Genomic DNA, 11,448 nt, shown 5'->3' on the forward strand with positions numbered 1-11,448 from the left:
CTGCTGTAGGAAGTATTACAGCTTGTAATTACCTGCCTACTGGGGCGTGGCCTCTTATACTTTATATGCAGAAGCCAAACCTGCTTGCGGCCCTTTTTTCTCTTCCCCTTGCTCCTTTTCCACCAGTCGCTTTTTTTTTTTTTTTGATCGCGTGATTCAACCGGTCAAGCAGAGGATTCTTATTTGTGAGTTTACCCACCAATCAACGACTATTTATATCTCAATTATGAGCTAGTGTGGGATTTCTTTTAAGCGTCCGTGCCCCATTTCATCTACCTTTTCTTTTTTTGACACAGGGTAGATTAAACTGATCTTGTCACAGAGATCTACCTGTCTCTGGTTCCTGAGTACAGAGATAAAGGTATGTACCACCACACTTGGCCTTGCTTCTGCCTTCTGACTGCTGTGGGTGTCTCTGTTATGAACACATGTTCTCTATCATGGACACATATTTAGTTAAAACTGCGAAAGTGAATGAATGAGTGAAAAAAGGGAACCTGATCTAAGTTCACAGATACATGTTTAGAAGTAAATAAAAAAGACAACAGAGACAATCCAACCACCGGGCAGAGGAGGCAGGGGATGGGCCCTGCAGCCATGAGCAGTGTGTAAGGCAATGGCCAAGCCCCAAGAGTCGGGCAGTTGACAGTTGGAGGACAGGCCTCATCCAATCCCTTTCTCAGTTCTGGATCTTTCAAGTTCTGCCTTCAGCTGTGGCTTTGCCTGGAGTTGTCCTCATAGAGATCTGGATCAGAGAAAACTCTTCAACGTTCCCAGTGACAACCAGTCTCTCCGAGCTGCGTGGAGGCCTCGGTCAGCAGGCAAGAACTTTCAAAAACTCTTTCAACTTGCAGCTTCCCCAGGCACTTAGCCGTGGAGAGGAAGGTTCAGGCTGCCAGAGTCCCATCCTCACCATCCCAGCTCTCACAGGATGCTGGGGAAGTGCCATTCACCCCAGCCTTGCTGACTGGGTAGTAGTCTTTGTGAGGAGGCTCCATATATCCATCTGTCTGTGAAGAGAAAGAAAGACTGCTGCCCGGAGGTCCCCATGTCCCTGAGAAGGAAACTCCATATCTCACCAAGAAGCCTGATCCTGGAGGAAGCAGGATGCCCTTCGCCCAGGGTAGAGATGCTCGCATCCCTGCAGATGCAGCCACTCCCAAGACCTTAAGTGGCAAGCGCTGTGCTGTACCAGCTGCAGGGGACGGGGAGGACAGAAGGCAGGTGAAGCCAGTGCCAGGGTTAGCATTTTGCGGAGAGAGGCCAAGAGAAGCCTTGGCACCTTCCACCCTACTCTGTACCACAAGGACTTTGGCGTCTGTCACAACGAAAGAGGCCCGGAGATCACGTGACTGAAACCCATTTTCTGTGTTTCATTCTTTTTTTTTCTTCTTTTCCTTCCCCCTTCTCTTTCCTTCACTGTGTTCCTCCCTCTATCCTTCTCCTTCCCTCTATCCCTCCTTTCTTCCTTTCCTTCCATCTTCCCTACTTCCCCACTCTCCTTCTGAGACACTATTGCTATGTAGCCCAGGCTGGCCTTAGACTTGCAGTAATCCTGCTTCTGCCTCCCGTATGCAGGGGTCACAGGCACACATCACTATACCTGGCCATGGTCTAGTTTGATCTGATCTGGGTATTAGGGTGACTTGTGTAGGATCATAGGATTAAGAAGAGAGGATCAATGGTACGAACCTATGTTTCTTGCCCTTGCGGGGTCCCTGTGAGGGAGGGGGATACTAACAAGCCTCTGACTAATTGTTTCAAGTGTGATGGACACACATTTGGTTCCATGGTGAGTTATACTGCACATCTATGAGGCCGGGTGGGATGGAGGCCAGGAAACTTTGCTTTGGGGAGATCTATTCCTGAAGTCTCCAGCGGAGGTTACTTTCTTGAAGGTTCCAAAGGGGGAACACACACTCTCAGGTTTTACTGAGCCTCTTTAGCTGAGTATTCTTTTTTGGTCACCAGGTAATTGTTCTTTCCTGAGATTTCAAAGCTATGCACTTGAACTCCTCTCTGCCTGCCTTCCCCTCTTCTCCTCCATTTGCTTCTCCAGATCTAAGCACAATGGGCCTGACCCAGACAAGCTCGGTCAGGGTCTTGCCCCTGAGTAAAGATCCTCCCACCCTGGAGCCCAGACCTTGGTGCCTCAGCTGCCGACACCCTGAGCCTCCTCTCTGTTCTGAAGTGCTCCATCACTGTTCTTCATTGTCACAGCGGTGCTGGGTGGCAGCTGCAGGTACACATTGTCAGGGGCAGAGCTGGCAGCCGAGAGTCTCTGTCAACTCAGGTTTAGGATAGGAGGAAGCAAAGAGACACATTCCCAGGCCTGACTGTGAAACTCACGTCAACAGGCATGGCTGCCTCCTGAAATTATTTTGGTTGCAGTTCTGAACCCATCACTCTGGCCAGGGTGATGCTGGGGTCTGATTGATCAGGTCTGGGTCCTTTGGGGGACTAAGGGAACTTTCTAGACCTGTAGCTGAGAAGGGGCTGGTTATTTTGAAACAAAACATGGAGTTATTAGAAGGAGAGAGAGCAAAGTGAGGCACTGGCTGGGCTTTTTTTTTTTTAACCAAGTCGGCAGTTTTTGTGGTTTTATTTAAACACAAATAAAACACGCATGCAAGCCATCTACTCATTCTCTTCACTGCGCAGCCTGGCGTTGGGACTGGTGACCCTGATGGCCAGCTGTGCTGCTCTTTCTACCATGGCTTTTCGGTTCTTGGAGGAAACATTGTGAGCAATTTCAGCACAGTAAGATTTGTTGCACATCAGCAGCACCTCCAGCTCCTTGACGTTGTGGATCAGAAACTTCCGGAAGCCGCTAGGCAGCATGTGCTTGGTTTTCTTGTTGCTCCCGTAACCAATGTTGGACATCAGGATCTGGCCCTTGAATCTTCTCCACACCCTGTTGTCAATGCCTCTGGGTTTCCGCCAGTTTCGCTTAATCTTGACATATCGATCTGACTGGTGCCGGATGAACTTCTTGGTCCTCTTTTTGACGATCTTCGGCTTCATCAGAGGTCGGAGGGCAGCCATGATGCCGCAAAGGAGATGGCAGCCACCTCACAGGTAGCGCCGAGGAAGACGGAAGCCTGGCTGGGCTTTGAGACAGCTGCTGAGCCAGCAGTGTCCCCACAACTTCAGTGTGCTCCCCACTCACTTGGGGAACTCATAAGATCTATTGGCCCAGCTCGCCAGATCCTGTCCCCCAAACGTGGCATCATACCCGATAAGATTCCTATCTAAGAATGCTGATGTGGTCCAGAGGCAGTCACACTCTGAGGTTACACCGTCTGAGTGGTCCTCAGGTCCCACTGCAGCAGTGTGCACCCAGACAGGATTCTCTGAGGAGCCGCAGGCAGGGAGGGCCCGGGAGAAAGATAGACTGTCACATTTTCATGGATGATGCCTTTATTTCTTGCAATCCAGTGTGCCAGAGGATGATGGGATTTGGCCAAAGGGGGTTCATGTGCAGTACCCAGAGCTACTACAGAAAGGGACTTGATTCAGGTCCATTGGGGATGCATTCTTTTCTTCTTATAGCTTTTCCTAGGAAGGAGGCTTCTGATTTAGGATGTAAGAGGAGAGGGGAATGCAGGGCAGGAGACCTGGACACCTGGGAGGGACACATCCTTCTGGAAGGAGAGTGAGTTTTTGAAAGTGGAGGGAGTATCTTTCTCTCCCAATGTGCAAAGGATAGCGGGGTAGGAGGGTAGACTTTAAAGAAACATAAACAGACAGTGCCCCAGAACTGTTGCATGCGGGAACAGTCACTTTGAACATATCTGGATCTCTAATGACTGACCCACTGAAATGGGAGCTGGTGACGTAGGTCTGAGTGGCCTCCAGAAAGAGTAGACCCAAGTCCTGCCTGGCTACTCAGGTTGGCAAAAATGTTGCCAAATCCAGTGCAGCCACACAGAGGTAAAGGCTTAATGCAGACCTTATGTGCAGCTGAATATTTTCCTGGTGTTCAGATAATGGAAGTGAGAAGAAATTGGTAAACTTGATAATATGTTTTTGTTCTACCGTTTTGAGGCAGGGTTTCTCTGTGTAGCCCTGGCTATCCTGGAAGTCTCTATGTAGACCAGGCTGGCCTTGAACTCACAGAGATCCTCTTGCCTCTACTTCCCAAGTGCTGGGATTAAAGATGTGTGCTGCTATGCCTGGCTTGATTTTTAATATATTTTACTTAACCTGATGTGCTCAACATATTATAATTCTGACAATTAAAAATCTTACTGAGATATATCTTATGCAAGTGGATATGTGTATAAATGTGCACATATATATTTCTGTTTGAAACGTTTGAAAACTGAAGGATATTTAACAATATAACACTTCTGGATTGGGCTAAACATATTTCAAGTGCTCATTAGCCACACAGGGTTTGGGACAGTTGGATTGGGTAGCATACCCTCCTGACAGACTCACACTGCCCACCATCTTGTCCCCACCCTCCTCCTCCAGAATGCTTGAGCGTCCCTTGGATGTCGAAGAGATAATATCAGGTCTGATGGGAACTGAGATGCAAGCCCTTGACTCTGGGTGCCTGGGAAGGGGCAGAACAAAGTAAAGAGATAGTAGTTTGGGACCAGCCCTCCTGTATCTTGCTGCTCTGTGCAACCTGTGAGTCATCCTGGAGGCAGAGAGGCGGGGAAGGGAGTGCTCTCTATTCCGAGGCCTCTGTGTGAGCTCAGTTGTGTGGGCGTGGGAGGGAGGGACCCACAGCAGAGAATGGATGGGGAGGGGAGAAGAGAGAAGGGGAGGGGAGGGGAGGAGACGTGGATGGATGTGTCTACAGAAACAAAAATAGACCTGAATCTGTGGGGCGGTTACCATGACTCAAAATACCATCTCCCTGTGTGTGCTGGGGTGGGGGCAGGATGAAGAAGATGCCCTGAGCCACATGGTTTTATAATTTAATTATTCGAACAGCGGAGTGAGGAGGACCAGGGCCCCCACCTTCAGATTGGCTCCTGCTCTCACCATTCCACAGCCCCCCCCCCCCACTTGCCTTACATCTGCTTTCACTCCTTTCCTTGATTTGAACACTGAACAGATTTGCCTCCTGGACAATCTTCCACCTGCTGCTGAAATGGACAGGCCCATTAGTGTTGAAAAGCAACAGGCTGAGTGCTCTCTTGCCGGGTATGGCTCCAGAGCCCAGTCCTGGGGGAAGATCCTCAGCTTTTTCTTCTGCCACATAAAAATTATAATAATTCTTACTATATTAGGATGTTGGGAGGAGTCACTTTTTTTTAAATTTATTTTTTATTTTTTTTAAAGGGTGTATTGTGCTTTGCACAATGGCTGGCACAGGGTGTGGTGCTTGTCACTCAATAGGAATGACCAGTTCTTCCCACGCTGGGCTGGGCTCTGGAGTTCAGGGCCAAGGCTCACCAGGTGGAACCTTCTCCGTTGCCACACGGTTCCGCTTTAAACGGGACAGTATAACGCGACAGATGTGGGGCATTACACAGAGGGACGTGATTGCCCGCAGCTGCTCAGGGAATTAGTGGCATAGCTCAAGCCAAACCCGGATTTTCTGTTTCCCAGGCTTAAGTTAGCAGAATCTTTTGGTTCTCAGAACCAAGACCTTAAATTTCCCAAGGCAGACAGAGGAAACCGAGGAGGCCGAGTTTCAAGCCGGCAGCCTACTATGAGGGCAGTAGGGAACTTTGACGATCCGGTAGACGGTCACTAAAAATGCTTACAGCGAATGCGCTTGCAATCTGTGCCAGAATGAGAAGAACCACAAGGAAAGAAAGCTGCACACGACGTGATGCTGTAAGCCACCACGCTCTCGGCTCTCGCGTTCTCCGTGACTCTCCGGGTGCAGAACCAGAACCGCTCTCAACTAGGCGTCATGTTTGCTTATCTCTGCGGGAAAACGCTTGTTTTCTGGAAGTGTTCGTGTATTTTCTACAAGGAACACTTGTTACTTTCACAAAGACAAATGGAGATCATGAGAGATTTCCAGTCTCCAGTTCACACCAGGGAGCCTGCAGCTCATTCTGATCTCTCCCCCGCCTTGCAGGGCTCCTGGTGCTTCAAAGCCTCGTTGTTTACATAAGGATGGCAATGTGGGTGTCCAGGGAAACGGGCTGTGAGAGAACAAAGTGAGACATGTTTTATGGAAGCTGATATTCAGAGTCAAGGCTCTCTTGCGGCAGAACCCGTCAACGAATTCGGTGGCTGGCTGTGCTTTGTCAGAGTAGGCGGAGTGGAGGGCAAAGGGACGTGTTAGTCAGTTCCGTGTTGGGGACCACTGAGTTCTTTATCCCGACTGGGAAGAGCTCGGGGGAAATCAGGCCCACCATGATTGACTAACTAAGATCTGAAGTTTGAGGAGAGATATGGGAGGGGCTAGCCTTCCCTTTCCGTTCCACTGGCACTGGGGACCATGTTGCGTCCATATGCCGGTGACTTCTTCTACACACCAAAGCCTCAAAATCCAGCCCATGTCTGTCTTTCCTTGGCTATCCTGCTACCTCATTGAAGTTTTCTCGCTTTGGAGACCATTGTCTCTCTTGGTGGTCACTTGGATCTGCCCGGTGTCACGTATTCTTTGTGGCTTTTGGCTCTACGTTTGACCCTTTGCTGATTGCTCTGATACTCCGTGCAGCCAATCTGGTAGCTCCACTTCATCCAGGCCCAGCCTCACAGCGCCCTCCAGGGTTGGAGTCCGGGTCCTCCAGCGTGCTCAGGAGAAAGGGCTGCACTTAAACGGGCCTTTCTCTATGCCATGGCTGCAAAATCTCTCCTCTTCCTTTATCCCCATCCCTGAGCCCCCGGCCACCCTTCCCATTCCCACACCCGACTCCTCCACCTCCTCTTACCTTGAACTCTAACGTCCATTCTAATCAGCTCTAACTTCTATTCTAGACCATCCACTTACTGCTGTCAGGGCACAACAACCCAGGAGGTGGGCACTGACTGGCAGAGCAAACTCTCTTTAGGATATGGGTCTTCCACTTCCTACTTTAGACACTTTAGGCGAATTGCTTAACTTATTTCATTCTGCAAAATAATGGTTTATTAGATATCCGACTGGGTGACTTACTACCCGTAAAGTGTGTCCAACTTGTCAAGTACGCAACTAGCACGAAGTAGGTATCAGTGTCACCTTATTTTGTTTCCACAAAAGCACCCTAATCTATCACGTGGTTGAAAGAAAAGCTCTGGAGTCTGACAGGTTGGGTAAACTGCCCTTCTGACCATGACTAGCTTTAACCTACTCGTGTGTCCCAGTCCCTTATGTGGCACAGATGCAGATGGATACCAGCCCTCTGACTCGTGGTGAGGACTGAATGAAATAAAACACAGAAGCATGTGCAAAATGATGCACGATGCCATGGAGTGTGCAGCCACGGAGCGTGCAGGGCCGCTGAGCGTGCAGGGCCACGGAGTGCCGACTGTTGTGCTGCTGCTGATGGGTGTTCCCTTCTAGGATGGATGACTTTATGAAATCATTCCTACTTCCCCCTGCCTTTGGAATATTCAAGAGCACCGTGTGAGCTCCAAAGAAGAGTCAAGCTTTCATGGTTGTGCTGAAGAAAAGAACCATGACATATTTAAAAGTCAGATTGGGAGAGGAGTTGGCAGGACAGGACTTTTCTCTATGCAGGAGAATGAGGTCATTGCAGCTTAACCAAGGTGCTGTTAGCCTCCAGTGCCTGTGAGCTAGCCAGGGGATTCTACACAAATGAACCTCCAGAGCAAGAGCAAGGCATCAGGACAGGCCCATGCCACAGTAGGAACCGTAATGTAAACCTCTGATATGCAACCCTTGAATGGGTCGCGACCCACAAGTTGAGAACCACTTTTATAGAGGGAAATTTGCACCACAAGGTTGAGAACTTGTGGACGCTTGCATGTGTGCACCTGCGTTTCCTTTCCTGACTGACTGCAGCGAACATTTCCTGCCAGAAAACATCACAACTCAATTCTGGATTTGCCAAAAGAAGCCACTTAACTGCTAATATAATAAGCTTTGTACACTAAATGGAACCTTAGTGTAAGAGCAAAGCAATTTTATACACATTGGCTCGTTAATCAAGAAGCTTATAAAATAGGCGCCAGACACATTTTCTAAGAATTCAGGGACCAGAGACAAGCTCTGAGTTGGGCAGTTTGGAGTAAGATGTGAAATTGGGCTCCCAGGGTCCTAGAGAAATGGTTCAGTGATTAAAAGTATTGGCTGCTCTTACAGAGGGCTTGGGTTCAGTTACCAGCACTTACATGGTGGTTCACAACCATCCTTAACTGCAGTTCAAGTGGATCTGACATTCCCTTCTGGTCTCTATGGGCACTAGGCACACACACAGTGCACACATGTATACAAAGGCAAAGCATCTCATATAAACAAATTAAATATCATGAATCTGTAAGCTCCTCATCCATTATTCTCCTACATGAATAATTGGTTTATGAGATCCAGTAGGGCTCAGGCAAATCTGAGATATCTTCCTCCTCCCCTCTTATTCTTCCTCCCCCCTTCCCCTCTTTCTCTTCTTCCTCTTCCTTCTCTTTATGTTTGGGTTTTGGTTTTCTAAGACAGGGTCTTGCTATGTAGTTCAGTCTGGGCCTACACTTGCAGTTCTCCTATGGTATCCACTTGGATGCTAGGATTACAAGTGTATACGTTGGCATTTGGTGGGATTTTCATTGTTCTCAAATAATTCAACCAGCTGGTTCTAATAGACAGTCTGTAGGTTGTGCTTCGGGAAACAACAATACTTGATTCAGCAAATACAGAAAATTACAAACCAATTCGGGACATCAAACATTTCAAAAGCAAAACACTAATACATTCAGTAACATAATTTGTTTGTTTGTTGGGTTGGTTTTTGGTTATTTTAAGACAGGGTTTCTCTGTATAGTCCCGGTTGTCTTGGAACTTGCTCTGTAGACCAGGCTGGCTTCAAACTCAGAGATCCACCTGCCTCTGCCTCCCTAGTGTTGGGGTTAAAGATGTGCACCACCACCCACCCCAGGCAATAACATAATTTGTAATAGTTCCAATTATTACATTTGTGCTTTTAAAAACTTGCACCTAGACACTTGGCTTCTGCAGCAGAGAAAGCTTCCTCTGGGTTAAACTCGTGTATAAATAAGCTTAGCAGGACCCACTGATCCTGACCTCAAGATTTCTATGATTCAACTAATATTGTTAAAAGGAAGGGAAACCAAAAACCAAACAAAAACTCACACTAAACGGTTTTCTCAACTAAAGAAGAGTTTAAAGTGGAAGCATCTCTCTCTCTCTCTCTCTCTCTCTCTCTCTCTCTCTCTCTCTCCATGCACATGTGTGTGTGTGATTAGTTTTAACTCTCAATTTCACACAACCTAGAATCATCTAGGAACAGAGTCTTAGTGGGGAATTATCTAGATCGGGTTGGCTGTGGTCATGGGGGGGATTATCTTATTATATTAATTGCTATAGGAAAACCAAACCCACTATGGGTGGCATCATTCCCTAGGCTGGGCCCGGAATTACGTAAGAGTAGGGAAAGTGAGCTGAGTATTAAACAGTGAGTGAGCAAGCAGGGATGCGAATATTCTTTCTTTGCTCTTGACCAGCTGCTTCAAACTCTTGCCTCTGTGACTTCCCTCTCTCCTAGACTGCCTTTTGTCAGACATTTCATCACAGCAGCAGAAATGAACATAGAACAGAATGAAGCCTGTGTTTTGTATGCTTCACAAAGGCAACGATCTGATAGTGGTTACTAAACTGACGTACATGTTGAGGGCTGTGTTGTCCTAGGGAGTATCGGACAGTCAGGGTAAGCATAATCAAGCCCTACCCCTTCTGTTTTATGGTGCTGACTCAGGGTGCTTGGTGAAAACATGGCTCCCAGATACCACCCCCTTGAGGGAGACTCCAGTGTCTCTAGTGGGTCTGGGAATCTTCATTTGCTTAAAGAATCAAACCAGGTGGCTTTGATGTAGACAGCCTGCAGATCATCCTTCAAAAAATACTAGGTTTAGAAAATACAGAGAAGTATAAACCAAATAGGAATATCACAAATTAGCTTAGTTTCAGAAGGGGGTGCTGGCCCTTATAGGGCCTGGAAGTACATATAGAGGAAATAGATTATTTAATAGATATTAGCAAATATGTTGAATATTCTAGTATTTAATAGCACTCAATCAGACTTGAGTGACTGGGTGGTAGAATCAGCTGAAATCTTTTTAGTATGTCGTTCCTTGGACTCTAGCTCTGGATCATACAGCAGAGCTGTACAAGGGCCCAGGCCCAAGCATGACTCTAAAAATACTCTGCTGATTTTGAGTACAGGAAAATGTGGGGTGCTCCATAGCAGCCCCTCCCCCACCAGAATTTGAATTGCAGGTTAATTACAGGTTGGGGATAACACACACACACACACACACACACACACTTTTTTATTTATTTTAATTTCTTTATTGAATCTTGGGGAATTTCACACATGCACCCCAATTCTGCCCACCTCCCAGTCCCTCCATATCCTTCACCATCCCTGTAGCACTGCCCCCAAAGAAAATAAAAAATCAAAACAAAACAAGGAAGCAAACAAAAAAGAAAAAGAAAAAGAAACAAAAAAAACCTGGAAAACCCCTCCCCCCACAAGATTAAAAACAAAAACAAACTGAAAAACCCTCTCTGCTCCTCCATCTTTCCCGCCTCTCCAACACCTCCTCATTCGGCCTGGTGGTACTGGGAGCAGTGCTGTGTCACACAGTAGACCCTTTTGTCCAATCAGCTTTATTTGCAAATGCATATTCACTGTAAGGAGTCGCTGGTCTGGTTCAAGGTCTCTCGTACACCATCATCACTGGGTCCTCACTGGAACTCCTCTCAGGTGTCCCGCGGCCACTCAGAGTCAAGGAGATTCAGCAGGTATTGTCCCGCAGGACTGGTCCCTTCACAAGCATTAGCAGGTCCTAGATGGGGTAGATGGGAGGGCGGGCCCCGGGGGTAGTCAGTCCAGGGCTACCCCACTAGGGCTGCCCCTCCTTAGGTGAGGGGTGGAGCCAGATGCCCTACACCCACGCCATAAGGGTCAGTCTCGCTAGCTGTGGTGAGGGGTAGGGCCGTCTCTCCCAAGGGCAGGGGTCAGTTCTACCGTGAGAGTTGGTGCCAACTGTCTTGCTGCCGTGTCCAGCGTAGGGCAGGAGTGGTTCAGCGTGACCCTCTGATTTCATCATGAATGGCTCCTGTAGTCCTCTGAGGTGACACAAGCCACAGGCATCAAAACAGACCTCAGATGCACCGGGACCATGGACCCAGACATGGTGCTTGACATAGTGGAAGCATAGGCCACTCAGATCAGGATGGCTCTGGTGGTGGCATGGCCCCCAGACATGAACAAGGCCACAGGTTGCAGCCCTAATCCCCGGCTTCTGTGTAACCATTGGTGACAACACAGGACTTCAACACAGATCCCAGCTGCG

At 48.1% G+C, this 11,448-nt stretch overlaps 1 pseudogene; it reads right to left on the reverse strand.

Moving 5' to 3' along the window:
• Positions 1-2,585: 2,585 nt before the first annotated feature.
• LOC125405143 (large ribosomal subunit protein eL32 pseudogene) lies at positions 2,586-3,094 on the reverse strand (annotated as a pseudogene).
• Between the last annotated feature and the right edge of the window lie 8,354 nt (positions 3,095-11,448).

This window comes from Myodes glareolus, chromosome 15, assembly GCF_982192425.1.
Source record: "Myodes glareolus chromosome 15, mMyoGla1.1, whole genome shotgun sequence".
Classification (NCBI taxonomy): domain Eukaryota; kingdom Metazoa; phylum Chordata; class Mammalia; order Rodentia; family Cricetidae; genus Myodes; species Myodes glareolus.